Source organism: Schistocerca nitens, chromosome 7 (genome assembly GCF_023898315.1).
Source record: "Schistocerca nitens isolate TAMUIC-IGC-003100 chromosome 7, iqSchNite1.1, whole genome shotgun sequence".
Taxonomy (NCBI): Eukaryota; Metazoa; Arthropoda; class Insecta; order Orthoptera; family Acrididae; genus Schistocerca; species Schistocerca nitens.
The window spans coordinates 132,632,137-132,647,368 of NC_064620.1; positions in this window are offsets into that span (position 1 = coordinate 132,632,137).

Here is a 15,232-nt window from a genome sequence, read left to right on the forward strand (position 1 = left end):
GATGTCGCAATTTGTTGCATTGTGCTATTGTATATAAGAAACCGATAGCTTTGTAGATAAACCAACAGAAAATTTTAGAAGACCACCATATACACCCTACTGGCTATTAAAATTGCTACATCAAGAAGATATGCAGATGACAAACGGGTATTCATTGGACAAATATATTATTCTAGAACTGACATTTGATTACATTTTCACGCAGTTTGGATGCATAGATCCTGAGACATCAGTACCCAGAACAACCACCTCTGGCAGTAATAATGGCTTTGGTTCCCCCTGGAATTGAGTCAAACAGAGCTTGGATGGCGTGAGCAGGTACAGCTGCCCATGCAGCTTCAACACGATACCACAGTTCATCAAGAGTAGTGACTGGCGTATTGTGACGAGCCAGTTGCTTGGCCACCATTAACCAGACGTTTTCAATTGGTGAGAGATCTGGAGAATGTGCTGGCCAGGGTTAGCAATCGAACATTTCTGTATCCAGAAAGGCCCGTACAGGACCTGCAACATGCGGTCGTGCATTATCCTGCTGAAATGTAGGGTTTCGCAGGGATCGAATGAAGGGTAGAGCCACGGGTCGTAACACATCTGAAATGTAACGTACACTGTTCAAAGTGCCGTCAATGCGAACAAGAGGTGTCCGAGACGTGTAATCAATGGCACCCCACACCATCACGCCGGGTGATACGCCAGTATGGCGATGACGAATACACGCTTCCAATGTGCGTTCATCGACATGTCGCCAAACACGGATGCGACCATTATGATGCTGTAAACAGAACCTGGATTCATCCGAAAAAATGACGTTTTGCCATTCGTGCACCCAGGTTCGTCGTCGAGTACACCATCGCAGGCGCTCCTGTGTGTGATGCAGCGTCAAGGGTAACCGCAGCCATGGTCTCCGAGCTGATAGTCCATGCTGCTAGAAGCGTCGTCGAACTGTTCGTGCAGGTGGTTGTTGTCTTGCAAACATCCTCATCTGTTGATTCAGCGTTTGAGACGTGGCTGCACGATCCGTTACAGTCATGCGAATAAGATGCCTGTCATCTCGACTGCTAGTGATACGAGGCCATTGGGATCCAGCACGGCGTTCCGTTTTTCCCTACTGAACCCACCGATTCCATATTCTACTAACAGACATTGGATCTCGACCAACGCAAGCAGCAATGTCGCGATACGATAAACCGCAATCGCGATAGGCTACAATCCGACCTTTATCAAAGTCGGAAACGTGATGGTACGCATTTCTCCTCCTTACACGAGGCATCACAACAACGTTTCACCAGGCGACGCCGGTCAACTGCTGTTTGAGTATGAGAAATCTGTTGGAAACTTTCCTCATGTCAGCACGTTGTAGGTGTCGCCACCGGCGCCAACCTTGTGTGAATGCTCTGAAAAGCTAATCATTTGCATATCACATCATCTTTTTCCTGTCGGTTAAATTTCGCGTCTGTAGCACGTCATCTTCGTGGTGTAGCAATTTTAATGGCCAGTAGTGTATATCATCATCTGAAGCAAACAGCTTTGTAAATAAACCAAGAAAATAAAAATTCGTTAATGAAAAATACTGCCAACTACTTCCATTGCAAAAAATGTTGTTAATAAACATTAATTTAATTTTGTATATAATTTCTACTACCAGACCTCCCGCTGCTTCGCTCCCGTAGACTGTATGACCTGAAGAGGCTTTTTTGTCTTTATTTAATTTTTATGTTGTTTGCAAACTGCAACACCTTCTAAGCTTTTCACGGCACATGTTTCAAATGGCTCTGAGCACTATGGGACTTAACATCTATGGTCATCAGTCCCCTAGAACTTAGAACTACTTAAACCTAACTAACCTAAGGACAGCACATAACACCCAGCCATCACGAGGCAGAGAAAATCCCTGACCCCGCCGGAATTCACGCCACATAAGCATGGCCTTTTCGGAATGTACTTCTGACCAAAAAGCGATTCTGGTCGCAGGAATCACAACTTCTTGGCAATCATGTCTTTTGAGTTCTTGTGTGTGTATTTCCATTGCAAATTTCATCCCATAGCAAATATTTCTTTATATCTAACCAAGAAGTGAAATACCAATTTTCATAAACTAGGTTTAAAATTTTTTATGTTCGTCTCCTATTGGACTCCCTTAGGGGTTGAATTTCCAGAAACACTGGAATAGGTATTTTTTTTTTCATTTCTAACCCAGAAGTCAAATACCATTCGTCATGGATGTAGCCTTAAAAATCCTGTAATAGTTCCTTAGCAATTATTTATTTTCAAAATAACTTTCACCCATTATTCCACCCCATTCGTGGTTGAATTTCCAAAAATGCTGAAACACATATTTCTTTATTTCTGAGCTAGAAACCAAATAGCAGTTTTCGTATATCTAGCTTCAAAATTCCTGTAATAGTGACATTGAAAAAAAAAATAATAACCTTCATTCCGTATTTCAGCCCCTTAGGGTTGGAGTTTCGGACAATCCCTTCTTAACCGATGCCTACGGTATAAGAAGCACACCATGTCCACATTTTAAGTTTCTATCCTTAGCGGTTTGGGCTGGGCGATGATGGGCCAGTCTGTGATAACACTGCCTTCGAATTACGTAGAGGTCATTCACAAACGACGGAACGATAGAATTATTGTTAATACTAACTTGTTTTGCGATGAACAGACCTTGAGTAAAGAGACCTCCACAAGTGGACTAGTTACGTAAGATGATAAACCGGAGAACCAGCGCCTTATCTTATTGATCCATGGGGGGAGGGGGAAGGAGTGTCCCGCCATTTCATCACGCTCCCATTGTCCCAGCAGGAGTTTCCTCCCAGATTTATATCACATGACCACCATTTGCCTAGGGTGTGTAGGTAGCACCATGTGACCAATATCGAGGTATGTCGTGACCTTCAATATAACTCGCACAAGTGCCTAAGGTGCGTGGATAGAACAGGGGTTGCCCTGGATGACTTCGATCAATTGCTGGAGGGGGGGGGGGGGCGAGGGGGGGCTGACCTTATATATATGTCGCCGAAGTGTGTAACCTGACATCGAAAGTTCCTATCAGTGGCGTTGATACAGGAAACAGGTAGCGTGTCCATAGGTAAGATACTGTCTCTTTAAATCGCGTCCCCTTAAATATCGTTATTTTCAGATAAGAGTCCCTTTAACTCTAGAACCGGCCCTTGATAACTATTCATACTTCATGTAAATTTGTACTGAAGTATTGAATCACGAATAAAAAGTGCTACTCAAATGCAACGGTCTTCCTCAGGATATACAAGCCAGAATATTTTTATGAAAGAGGCATATTACATCCTTCCACATACACCTCTCGTAATGACCACGACACCAGCGTCAGATAAATTCGGACTAATACAGGAAGGTCATGAAATATGTCTTCACTTTTTCCGACCGCGAATGGAATAGAAAAGAAAAGGGGCGAGTTTGATACTGGCACAGTATTTTCTCTTCTCCATATACCGTACGGTGGCTTGTGTAGTCCAAACAATCATATATAAGACACCCAGTAAGCCTCATAAAAGCGTTACAGCAAACGTAAACTAATCATAAGGATACGCGCATAGTTTGCAGATTATAGAAGTAATATAGGTTATGTACATTCTTTTGCGACTGTAATAAAAGTCTTATTTAGACCATACAAGTTTCGCTTTATTTCAAAATGCGGACGGTCTAAATAACATTTTATTACAGTCGCAAAACACGGTATATAAAATGTATTACGTGTATAGCTGAAGCCGTGGAAATGAGGACCAACAACAAAGAAAGGCAGTATGTACCATTCGTAAGAGGAAATTCGGATAAGGCGGACACAGGCACGTACCGTTGTGAACGAAAGAAAAAAGAAAAGTGTCAGCTTCAGAGCAGGGCTTTCTTGCACAGAGGGAGAGAAGGAATGAAATGAAGAGTCACGGTCGAGGTGTCTGTACCGTTGTCCTTGCGTTTTGCTCTAGTAGCAGAGAAAGATTTTACGATAGGATTGCAGGAACTTTATATAAAAAGTCTGATGACAATATTGGACATTAACTTACTTGGGAATTAAAGAGCGTTTTAGCGATTGCTCTATAAGAGCTACTTTAGAAAACTTTTATGTGATATCAAAGGATGTGGTTAGCAAGGATTTCCACGAAGTACGGAGAGAGCTTGAATATTCTGGCAATGATGCTGGGAAGGATAGGGAATATTAATATAATATATTCTCTCTTTTTTCAGGGAGCCATTCAGGACCTCAGCATGCAATTACTCTTCACAGCAGTGTAAGGTTCTTACTCGAAATATCGCAGGAGGATGTGCTGATGTTCCAGATACCCCACAAGACATAATGGAATGTTGCGTCTTGGGCCCATCCATTTGGTGTAGATTCCACACTGCGGTTAGGAGACAAAACTATAATTATTAGTTTCTCCGTAGGGACTGCACGTTTCCGGCTATAACTCTGTTCTTTTCATGACGGATGATCTTGAACTCCGTGACTTTTACTTAAAACGGCAATGTTAATAAAACCTGCTAGCGCTGTTGAAGGTGATTTACTTAAGTCACGGCGGGTTTCTGGATTGTGTCCATCCTCAGATGAATACGCGTTTAATTTCATCATTTCACATTAAGTGCTGAGATTCACAGTTCGGTCTAAAAGGCAAATTACATGTTGTTGACTAGAGACCCATAAGTGAAACAACAGGAAGTGGGGAAACGACAAGAATTAATTCTGCCTATATGGAGTATCCAAATCGTAATTGCACCCAATTTATCAAGCCAACGAAATTGTAATTGTACATTTGTCATCAAAGTAATCATTTGAACCACCATATTTCAGTTTTCAGCCATTAACACAACTTAAAATATTATGAACTGTAAATGAGACGTGAACTCACAGCATCCAAACTGGCTACTATTCGATACAGAAATTACTGAGAAAGAGGTTAGCGCTAAAAGGAACAGAGATGTTGCACACAGGAAAGCATACAAGGGATTACAAGATGCGAAAATTAATACTTGGATGTAGAACGACAATGTGAGATTATAATATATAAAATATTTATGTCAAATTATAATATACTACATATTGTAGTCAATGCGAATAACAATATGTAATCTTTTTTTTGTTACATACGCTCTTATTATAAGTAGCTATAGATGAACATAGTTACAGTTTTGTTTTGTTTCAGTGGAAACAATGTTCAATACATAATCTATTACATAAAGCAAATCAAAAATGTGCACGAATTATTAAAATATGGTGGAATGGTGCTACACCAACGACTACAACATCTCTTTAACGAATGTTGGAAGAAGAAGAGTATTCCCAATGACTGGAAAACAGCTAGAGGGATATCAATTTTTAAAAGAGAAGGTAAAAGCCTATGCTGTAATTACAGAGTAATAAGTTTACTGGACACTGCATGCAACGTGTATGCTAAGATTATAAATATAAGACTTAAAAACATAGTACAAGCAGTACTGCATGAGGAATAAATGGGTTTTAGGAAAGGACGCTCCACAATAGATACAGTTTTTATTCTACAGCAAATAATAGAAAAACGGAGAGAGAATAATAAAGAAACACCTACTGCTTTTATTGCCTTTAAAAAGGTTTTGACAATACCAATTGACAGAGACTTTGGGAAATAATGACGAATCGCAGATATCCAAAACATTTAGTAAATGCGATAAAAAGTTTACATCAAGACACAAGGAACGAACTAACAAAGTAGTACGACAAGGCTGCTGCATCTCTCCAACTTTTTTCAACATCTACATTAATGACATAATACATATATGGAAATCAGAATTTCAGAAAGGCACCTACTTAGACAGGAACATTCTTTTAAATAATTTACTATTTGCTGATGATGCAGTGATCCTAGCAGACTAGGAAGATGACCTTCAGAAAGGACTCTACTTGATAGCACAAATAAGTGCAAAATTTAACGCGGAAATTTCAAAAGAAAAAACTAAGACAACTGCCTACATGCGGAAAGAACCAATCTGAACTAAAATAGTGATAGATCAGAAGATTTTAGAGCAAGTAAACCATTTCAGTTACCTCTGATGTGAAATGACATAATGCTACAGCAGAGATATTGAAATTAAGCTCAGTAAATTCAGCCACGTATGTGGAATAATTAACAGAAACCTAAAAAACAAAACCAGTAAAGACACACAAATTAAGACTGCTCTATGGAAGTGACACCTGGGCGATCACCCAGAAGCAAGAAAGCCAGATTCAGGCACAATAAAAGAAATTCCTTAGAAGTGTTAAAGGTTGCTCAAGAGAAGACAGGCTAAGAAATATAGATATTAGAGAAGTACTGCAAATCTTTAGCCTCAATAATAAAATTCGAGATTACAGAAGAAAAGGGAACTTACATCTACAAAGAATGGACAGTTAGAGACTTCCTTTATAGGCAAGAAATTATAAGTGCCATGGGAGAAGAGACAGAGGAAGACCCCAACAGATATGGGTACTGTAACAGACAACTCCTGCCTAATACCTGAACAGAAGATGAAGATGATGAAATATGTACACACTTCCCCCATGAACCATGAACCTTGCCATTGGTGGGGAGGCTTGCGTGCCTCAGCGATACAGATGGCCGTACCGTAGGTGCAACCACAACGGAGGGGTATCTGATGAGAGGCCAGACAAACATGTGGTTCCTGATGAGGGGCAGCAGTCTTTTCAGTAGTTGCAGGGGCAACAGTCTGGATGATTGACTGATCTGGCCTTGTAACATTAACCAAAACGGCCTTGCTGTGCTGGTACTGCGAACGGCTGAAAGCAAGGGGAAACTACAGCCGTAATTTTTCCAGAGGACATGCAGCTTTACTGTATGATTAAATGATGATGGCGTCCTCTTGGGTAAAATATTCCGGAGGTAAAATAGTCCCCCATTCGGATCTCCGGGCGGGGACTACTCAAGAGGACGTCGTTATCAGGAGAAAGAAAACTGGCATTCTACGGATCGGAGCGTGGAATGTCAGATCCCTTAATCGGGCAGGTAGGTTAGAAAATTTAAAAAGAGAAATGGATAGGTTAAAGTTAGATATAGTGGGAATTAGTGAAGTTCGGTGGCAGGAGGAACAAGACTTTTGGTCAGGTGATTACAGGGTTATAAATACAAAATCAAATAGGGGTAATGCAGGAGTAGGTTTAATAATGAATAAAAAAATAGGAGTGCGGGTTAGCTACTACAAACAGCATAGTGAACGCATTATTGTGGCCAAGATAGACACAAAGCCCATGCCTACTACAGTAGTACAAGTTAATATGCCAACTAGCTCTGCAGATGATGAAGAAATTGATGAAATGTATGACGAGATAAAAGAAATTATTCAGGTAGTGAAGGGAGACGAAAATTTAATAGTCATGGGTGACTGGAATTCGTCAGTAGGAAAAGGGAGAGAAGGAAACATAGTAGGTGAATATGGATTGGGGGGAAGAAATGAAAGAGGAAGCCGCCTTGTAGAATTTTGCACAGAGCATAACTTAATCATAGCTAACACTTGGTTCAAGAATCATAAAAGAAGGTTGTATACCTGGAAGAATCCTGGAGATACTAATAGGTATCAGATAGATTATATAATGGTAAGACAGAGATTTAGGAACCAGGTTTTAAATTGTAAGACATTTCCAGGGGCAGATGTGGATTCTGACCACAATCTATTGGTTATGAACTGCAGATTGAAACTGAAGAAACTGCAAAAAGGTGGGAATTTAAGGAGATGGGACCTGGATAAACTGAAAAAACCAGAGGTGTAGAGAGTTTCAGGGAGAGCATAAGGGAACAATTGACAGGAATGGGGGAAAGAAATACAGTAGAAGAAGAATGGGTAGCTCTGAGGGATGAAGAAGTGAAGGCAGCAGAGGATCAAGTAGGTAAAAAGACGAGGGCTAATAGAAATCCTTGGGTAACAGAAGAAATATTGAATTTAATTGATGAAAGGAGAAAATATAAAAATGCAGTAAATGAAGCAGGCAAAAGGGAATACAAACGTCTCAAAAATGAGATCGACAGAAAGTGCAGAATGGCTAAGCAGGGATGGCTAGAGGACAAATGTAAGGATGTACAGGCTTGTCTCACTAGGGGTAAGATAGATACTGCCTACAGGAAAATTAAAGAGACCTTTGGAGAGAAGAGAACCACTTGTATGAATATCAAGAGCTCAGATGGCAACCCAGTTCTAAGCAAAGATGGGAAGGCAGAAAGGTGGAAGGAGTATATAGAGGGTTTATACAAGGGCGATGTACTTGAGGACAGTATTATGGAAATGGAAGAGGATGTAGATGAAGATGAAATGGGAGATAAGATACTGCGTGAAGAGTTTGACAGAGCACTGAAAGACCTGAGTCGAAACAAGGCCCCGGGAGTAGACACCATTCCATTAGAACTACTGATGGCCTTGGGAGAGCCAGTCATGACAAAACTCTACCATCTGGTGAGCAAGATGTATGAGACAGGCGAAATACCCACAGACTTCAAGAAGAATATAATAATTCCAATACCAAAGAAAGCAGGTGTTGACAGATGTGAAAATTACCGAACTATCAGTTAAATAAGTCACAGCTGCAAAATACTAACGCGAATTCTTTACAGACGAATGGAAAAACTGGTAGAAGCGGACCTCGGGGAAGATCAGTTTGGATTCCGTAGAAATGTTGGAACACGTGAGACAATACTAACCTTACGACTTATCTTAGAAGAAAGATTAAGGAAAGGCAAACCTACGTTTCTAGCATTTGTAGACTTAGAGAAAGCTTTTGACAACGTTAACTGGAATACTCTCTTTCAAATTCTGAAGGTGGCGGGGTTATAATACAGGGAGCGAAAGGCTATTTACAATTTGTACAGAAACCAGATGGCAGTTATAAGAGTCGAGGGGCATGAAAGGGAAGCAGTGGTTGGGAAGGGAGTGAGACAGGGTTGTAGCCTCTCCCCGATGTTATTCAATCTGTATATTGAGCAAGCAGTAAAGGAAACAAAAGAAAAATTCGGAGTAGGTATTAAAATTCATGGAGAAGAAGTAAAAACTTTGAGGTTCGCCGATGACATTGTAATTCTGTCAGAGACAGCAAAGGACTTGGAAGAGTAGTTGAACGGAATGCACAGTGTCTTGAAAGGAGGATATAAGATGAACATCAACAAAAACAAAACGAGGATAATGGAATGTAGTCAAATTAAATCGGGTGATGCTGAGGGGATTAGATTAGGAAATGAGACACTTAAAGTAGTAAAGGAGTTTTGCTATTTAGGGAGCAAAATAACTGATGATGGTCGAAGTAGAGAGGATATAAAATGTAGACTGGCAATGGCAAGGAAGTCGTTTCTGAAGAAGAGAAATTTGTTAACATCGAGTACAGATTTAAGTGTCAGGAATTCGTTTCTGAAAGTATTTGTATGGAGTGTAGCCATGTATGGAAGTGAAACATGGACGATAAACAGTTTGGACAAGAAGAGAATAGAAGCTTTCGAAATGTGGTGCTACAGAAGAATGCTGAAGATAAGGTGGGTAGATCACATAACTAATGAGGAGGTATTGAATAGGATTGGGGAGAAGAGAAGTTTGTGGCTCAACTTGACTAGAAGAAGGGATCGGTTGGTAGGACATGTTTTGAGGCATCAAGGGATCACAAATTTAGCATTGGAGGGCAGCGTGGAGGGTAAAAATCGTAGAGGGAGACCAAGAGATCAATACACTAAGCAGATTCAGAAGGATGTAGGTTGCAGTAGGTACTGGGAGATGAAGAAGCTTGCACAGGATAGAGTAGGATGGAGAGCTGCATAAAACCAGTCTCAGGACTGAAGACCACAACAACACAACAACAATGGGACAGTGAGCCTAAATTAATCTATATTCATAAGTTTAACATTCATAAGATTTAAGCAAGTCAAGTAATTTAGACGAAATTGTCTTATGTGCTAAGGCGTTTAATAGTACTACATTTTATGGTTGCTTGTTGTGAAACGACCATAAGCTACAATTTTTCTTTTAAAATAATTCATGAAATATGTCTATAAGTGACTTGTTTCCTATTACTACTTGTTTATTGAGAATTACATGTAGTGAGTTAGAACTAGGCTTATAAATTTCAAGTTCTTCGAGGAGGTTCCCCTTCTTCTCTTTTCAGACGTCTATATTCCGAAAGTTGTTTTTAATGTCTGTAGTTGAGTGTGTTATACTACCAAATGTGTCAAATGTTATTTACACAAGTAAAGATAGATTTTTTTTACTGACACCTGAAACATATATTCGTAAAAATTTAATTAATTTATATAATGTACCGGTTGCTTAATTCCGTGACTGCAGATTCTGTTACTTTATGAAATACAGCTAACAACCACTATTGTATTCATTCTTATTTGGCTTTCGCCCGCCTTCATTTGGTGTAATATACAGGTACATCTTCGGTGGCGCATCACTAAAGTCATCGACTGCAATTTGGATGCTACAGCTGTCCTGTTCAAAATAACATTTGTGTTTAACTACCATGCTGGTATATTTACAGTATTACAAATTACTCGTTATATGCACGTAATTACTATTCTGCTTCCTACTGCTGCAGTATTACGCTTTTGTAACAGTGGCACAAACTCTTTATTCTTTGTGTCATGCACAAAAACAGAACAGTATCAGCCAAGTTGCCGAGGGGCATTTTCGTTGTGTTGGAAAGTTTGTCTATGGTCAAAGATAATATTTGCTCACAGGTTCTAAAAGTACTGCTGAAATCAGTTTGGTGTTTAAATTAAATATTTTTAATTAAAATTGTGTATGACTATAAAGAATGAAATTTTTTTGGCTTACTACGTACTGACTGCTGCACGTTGTTATTTACTAAGTAACTGGTTAACTAGACTCTAAGAATATTACAGAAGTAATAATTAATTTGGCCACAGTTATTAAGTCTTACGTAATGGAGTGACGTTTATAATGAATAAGGACATAAAATCTGACTTACATGATTCCTTCCTACCATACACATTGGATGGGCTTAGTTTCGACATCAAAATTGAAATGCAGGGCGTCCAAACCTATTGGGTCAAATGAAAACTGGTAATAGTGGGTCAACAACCGGTTATATTGAGATACGGAACCAACAGTCGGAAATATTTATTGTGTTGTGGACATACACAGCGTACACTGCTTAACAACGACGTAGCTCCTAGTGACGTTGCAAAGTAATGACAGCCAGTCTCAATGCATACATGCATGGAGCTTTGTTGCACTCTCTCAAAAATCACCAGTGTCTGTTTCACCAGGAGACAGGCAGCTTGGACAGTAGCAAACAGGTCTCCAACCGTTTCTATGTGCGTTTCATACACCAAAGTCTTAACATAACGAAAGAGGAAAAATGTGCAGAAGTGTGAGATCCACAGATTGAGCTGGGCATGGGACGGAACCTCCCCTTCCAATCTAGTGATGAGTGTACATGTTGCTCAGGTGCTGGCGGACATTAGTATCGAAGTCGAATGGTGCACCATCGTGTTGAAGCCACATCCTTTCGTGCACAACAAGGGATAGAGTCTCCAAGAACTGTGACAGCGCCGGCCGGAGTGGCCGAGCGGTTACAGGCGCTACAGTCTGGAACCGCACGACCGCTACGGTCGCAGGATCGAATCCTGCCTCGGGCATGGATGTGTGTGATGTCTTTAGGTTAGTTAGGTTTAAGTAGTTCTAAGTTCTAGGGGACTTATGACCACAGCATTGAGTCCCATAGTGCTCAGAGCCATTTGAACCATTTTTTGAACTGTGACAGCACATCTCGCAAGAACACCAAGTGATGTGGACCAGTCAAATAGGGAGGCTGTAAATAACGCCCTCTCAGGTGACCTTGGACAATGGCCACCGTACGTTGATAGAGAATGGTTGCTGGTGACCAGTGAAGTGAGTGGCGTGGGGATTGTCCTCATTCCAACATGGCTGAATGTTGGAAACACCATCACCGGTTAATGAGACCTCATCCGTGAACAATACAAACTTTATGAAGTTCGACACTACAGTACTACAGTGGTTACTCCATTGACAAAATTGGGCGCCGGCCTCAAAATCCGTTGGTCATAGTGCTTGCACTCGTTCTTTGTGTGTTCCACCAGTATTCTCCGCACTGTATCCTTTGAAGTGTGGGTTTCGCCGGCCGGAGCGGCCGAGCGGTTCTAGGCGCTACAGTCTGGAACCGCGCGACTACTACGGTCACAGGTTCGAATCCTGCCTCAGGCATGGACGTGTGTGATGTCCTTAGGTTAGTTAGGTTTAAGTAGTTCTAAGTTCTAGGGGACTGATGACCCCAGCAGTTAAGTCCCATAGTGCTCAGAGCGATTTGAACCATTTTTTGTGCGTTTCAAGTGTAAGTTGATGGGTTCTTATTGCTGGATGGTCAGCCACATGATCCACCACCATCTCCTCAAAGTGTAGTGTGTGGACATGTCTTTGGGGGGGGGGGGGGGAGGGGGGGAACATTGGACGGCTCTCTGTGGCGAACGACCCGTCTCTCCGTTGCATCCATGGAGACAAATCTCTTCCAGTTAGGATGACTCATGTTGGGAATGCGTTGTCTGTACATGGGTGCTGCTTTACGGACACGGCATCCTGTCGAACTGCACATTAAATGCATGTGCGCCAACGCTTGAGACGAGTAACACTCCATCTTTGACTACGCGTCATGAACTGTACGCTGTAACACTCCTCTGCTGTGTGAAGAAATTGACAACTGACACCTGGGATAGTGTGTGGCACAGGTTACTGCTCCCGTGGGATGTACGCGATCGTCACATGGCACACGTGCTCTGAGCTAAGTTGTGCACTGTACGTTTGTATGGTGGTCAGGGGTGTACGCTGTTTATCAGCCGCTGTCAGTTCCAGTGTACAACAACACCCACTATCTTGCACGCGTGTGGCTTAACTGCAGTAGCCGTTGCAGTACATGCACTCAAACTGGCGGTCGTCGCTTTGAACAATTACTGTGAGCAATGTTGTTGTTCTGCGGTGTACGCTGTCTGCCCATAACACAATAAATATACAGTTCCGACCACTCGTTCCCTAGCTCAATATAATTGGTTTCTGATCCACTATCATCTGTTTCAATTTGGCCTTTTATTTATTAAAAGTAATATGTTTCTTCACGACTATTCTTGGTGGGTGTTTGTTCTAGTAAGTTATGGAAGTTTCTTACAAATATTTCTTGGGTAAGTTTGTTCATTCAGTATGTCAGCTGAGGATGCATTTTTATGAGGATACATTTCTGTTTAGTTGAGTATATTTATTCTTTTATCTTTATTGAACAAGCGAAGTATTTGTAGGTAACTTGACTTTCATCTACATGTGAAGCAAATGTTAATTTACTTAAGTTATTTAAATAAAAAGCATGCATGTATTCCACAGAATTGTATACTGAAATTTCTTTCTAGCTGACCTGTCCTGCCCTGAACTGCACTAAAGTTCTTCATCGACGATGTAGCTTGCTATTATTTTTGATATTATGGATAGTTTCGGCCTTTATTTTGTCGTTTGTGGAAAAGCTGATTATAGTACCTGGTCCACAGAAAAGACTTGCTGCTTTACATGACCATTTTCCTAAAAACGGTATGTTCCAATATTTTTCGGTTTGCTGTGATATGGTGTTATTTAGTGTTTCTTCGCCCTAGTGCTTGGCTGTCTGGAAATTTATTTTATTATTTAGCTCAACTGTTAATTTTGGACTGCAACCATTAATGTAAGCAATTCCCATAATGGTGTTCAGTTCATGAATTTTGTCACCTGTTTCTAATGGGATCTTGTGGGTTCTCTTGAGCATTGCTCTGTCTGAAGCCATTATGTGCTTACCTTGTTGGCATGACATTTTATTGATTGTGGTATCTATGTATCTTGTTTTCCAGCGTACTTGAAACGAGAAGACAGCTGCGTATTCCGTAGTGCGTTCCTCGTAAGTAAAGACACAGTTCTGATATGTTATCATTTTGTATCTTCGGAATAATGGTTGTAATTCAGTGAATGTGAAGTCGTATTCTTATTAGTCAGCTTCATTAACATAACTGAAGCCTGATCTTTGCTATCCACAGGCCAAGGCAATACACACGGCCCGTTAAAATTTTAAAGAATTGATAAATAGATATAGCCACAATCTTTTTTTTTTTTACAATATGATCAGTTTTAAGTTCTTTTATTTAAAAGATTATGAAAAAGCACACAACAAAGTAAGTAGGATTATTAAATATGACCATGTTGTTTCAAACGGGTTACAGATGTGAATACAACTAAATTCTTAGGCGAAAGGAAAGATTGTGTTCTCAACACATTACCGTGAAGCTCCTTTCTCTCCGTGAACTGCTAGAACTAATCCTGTCACATTATCATATTTCACTTTTAACACACTATTTATAAGCGAGATGATGGACAGAAGTATGCAGGAACATATTTACATTAACCATACGGAAAATCAGTTCTTAGATTGAGATTGATTATTCAAAGATAAAATAATTTCTTATTAAAGGTATGTCGATGGTACCTGAATCCTGAACATTTGCACAGCAGAAGCTTACAACAGTTCCCAGTATCATGCACAATAACATCAGCATCACTGTAGAACATCAAACAACGGCATTAGTATTCTTAAAGTCTGCAGGGTATATAACATACATGCATTTCAAATTTATCACAAATCCAGCTATTCTAAACAACTCCCGTCACTCAACACAACAAAAAACGACGTTCTTCAGGCTATACTTACCCTCATGCAAGACGTCCTACTTAGCTCTCGTGATGAACAGAAAGAAATTAACATTACAAAAGAAATAGCACCCAGAAATGGATACAACGCATATGTAAATGATAAGGTTCACAACAAAATTAGGAAAACAAAGAAACAGTGGACTCCTGCTACTTCAGACTCAGACGTACAAACAGACAAATCTCCTTGCACTTCCTTATGTTGCTTCGTAAACGTCACCATATGAAAGTAAACATAAAATCAGAGGTTTGTGTGCCAAAGTCACTTCAAAATAAATTAGCACCTTTGTAATACTCTTCATCCATTCCATCGTTAATAATAAAGTAATTGTATTTTTCCACAGTTAAGTGGTGAAAATAAATGTTTCATACTCCCGAAACTTTAATACGGGACGTTGTATTCAAAAAATTCGTTACAAACACATTGGTTTGTTTCTAATGTACCTCCGGCGAAAGTAGTCCATATTTCTGCAGAGGGGTCACTATATGCAATCTGTGGCATCTG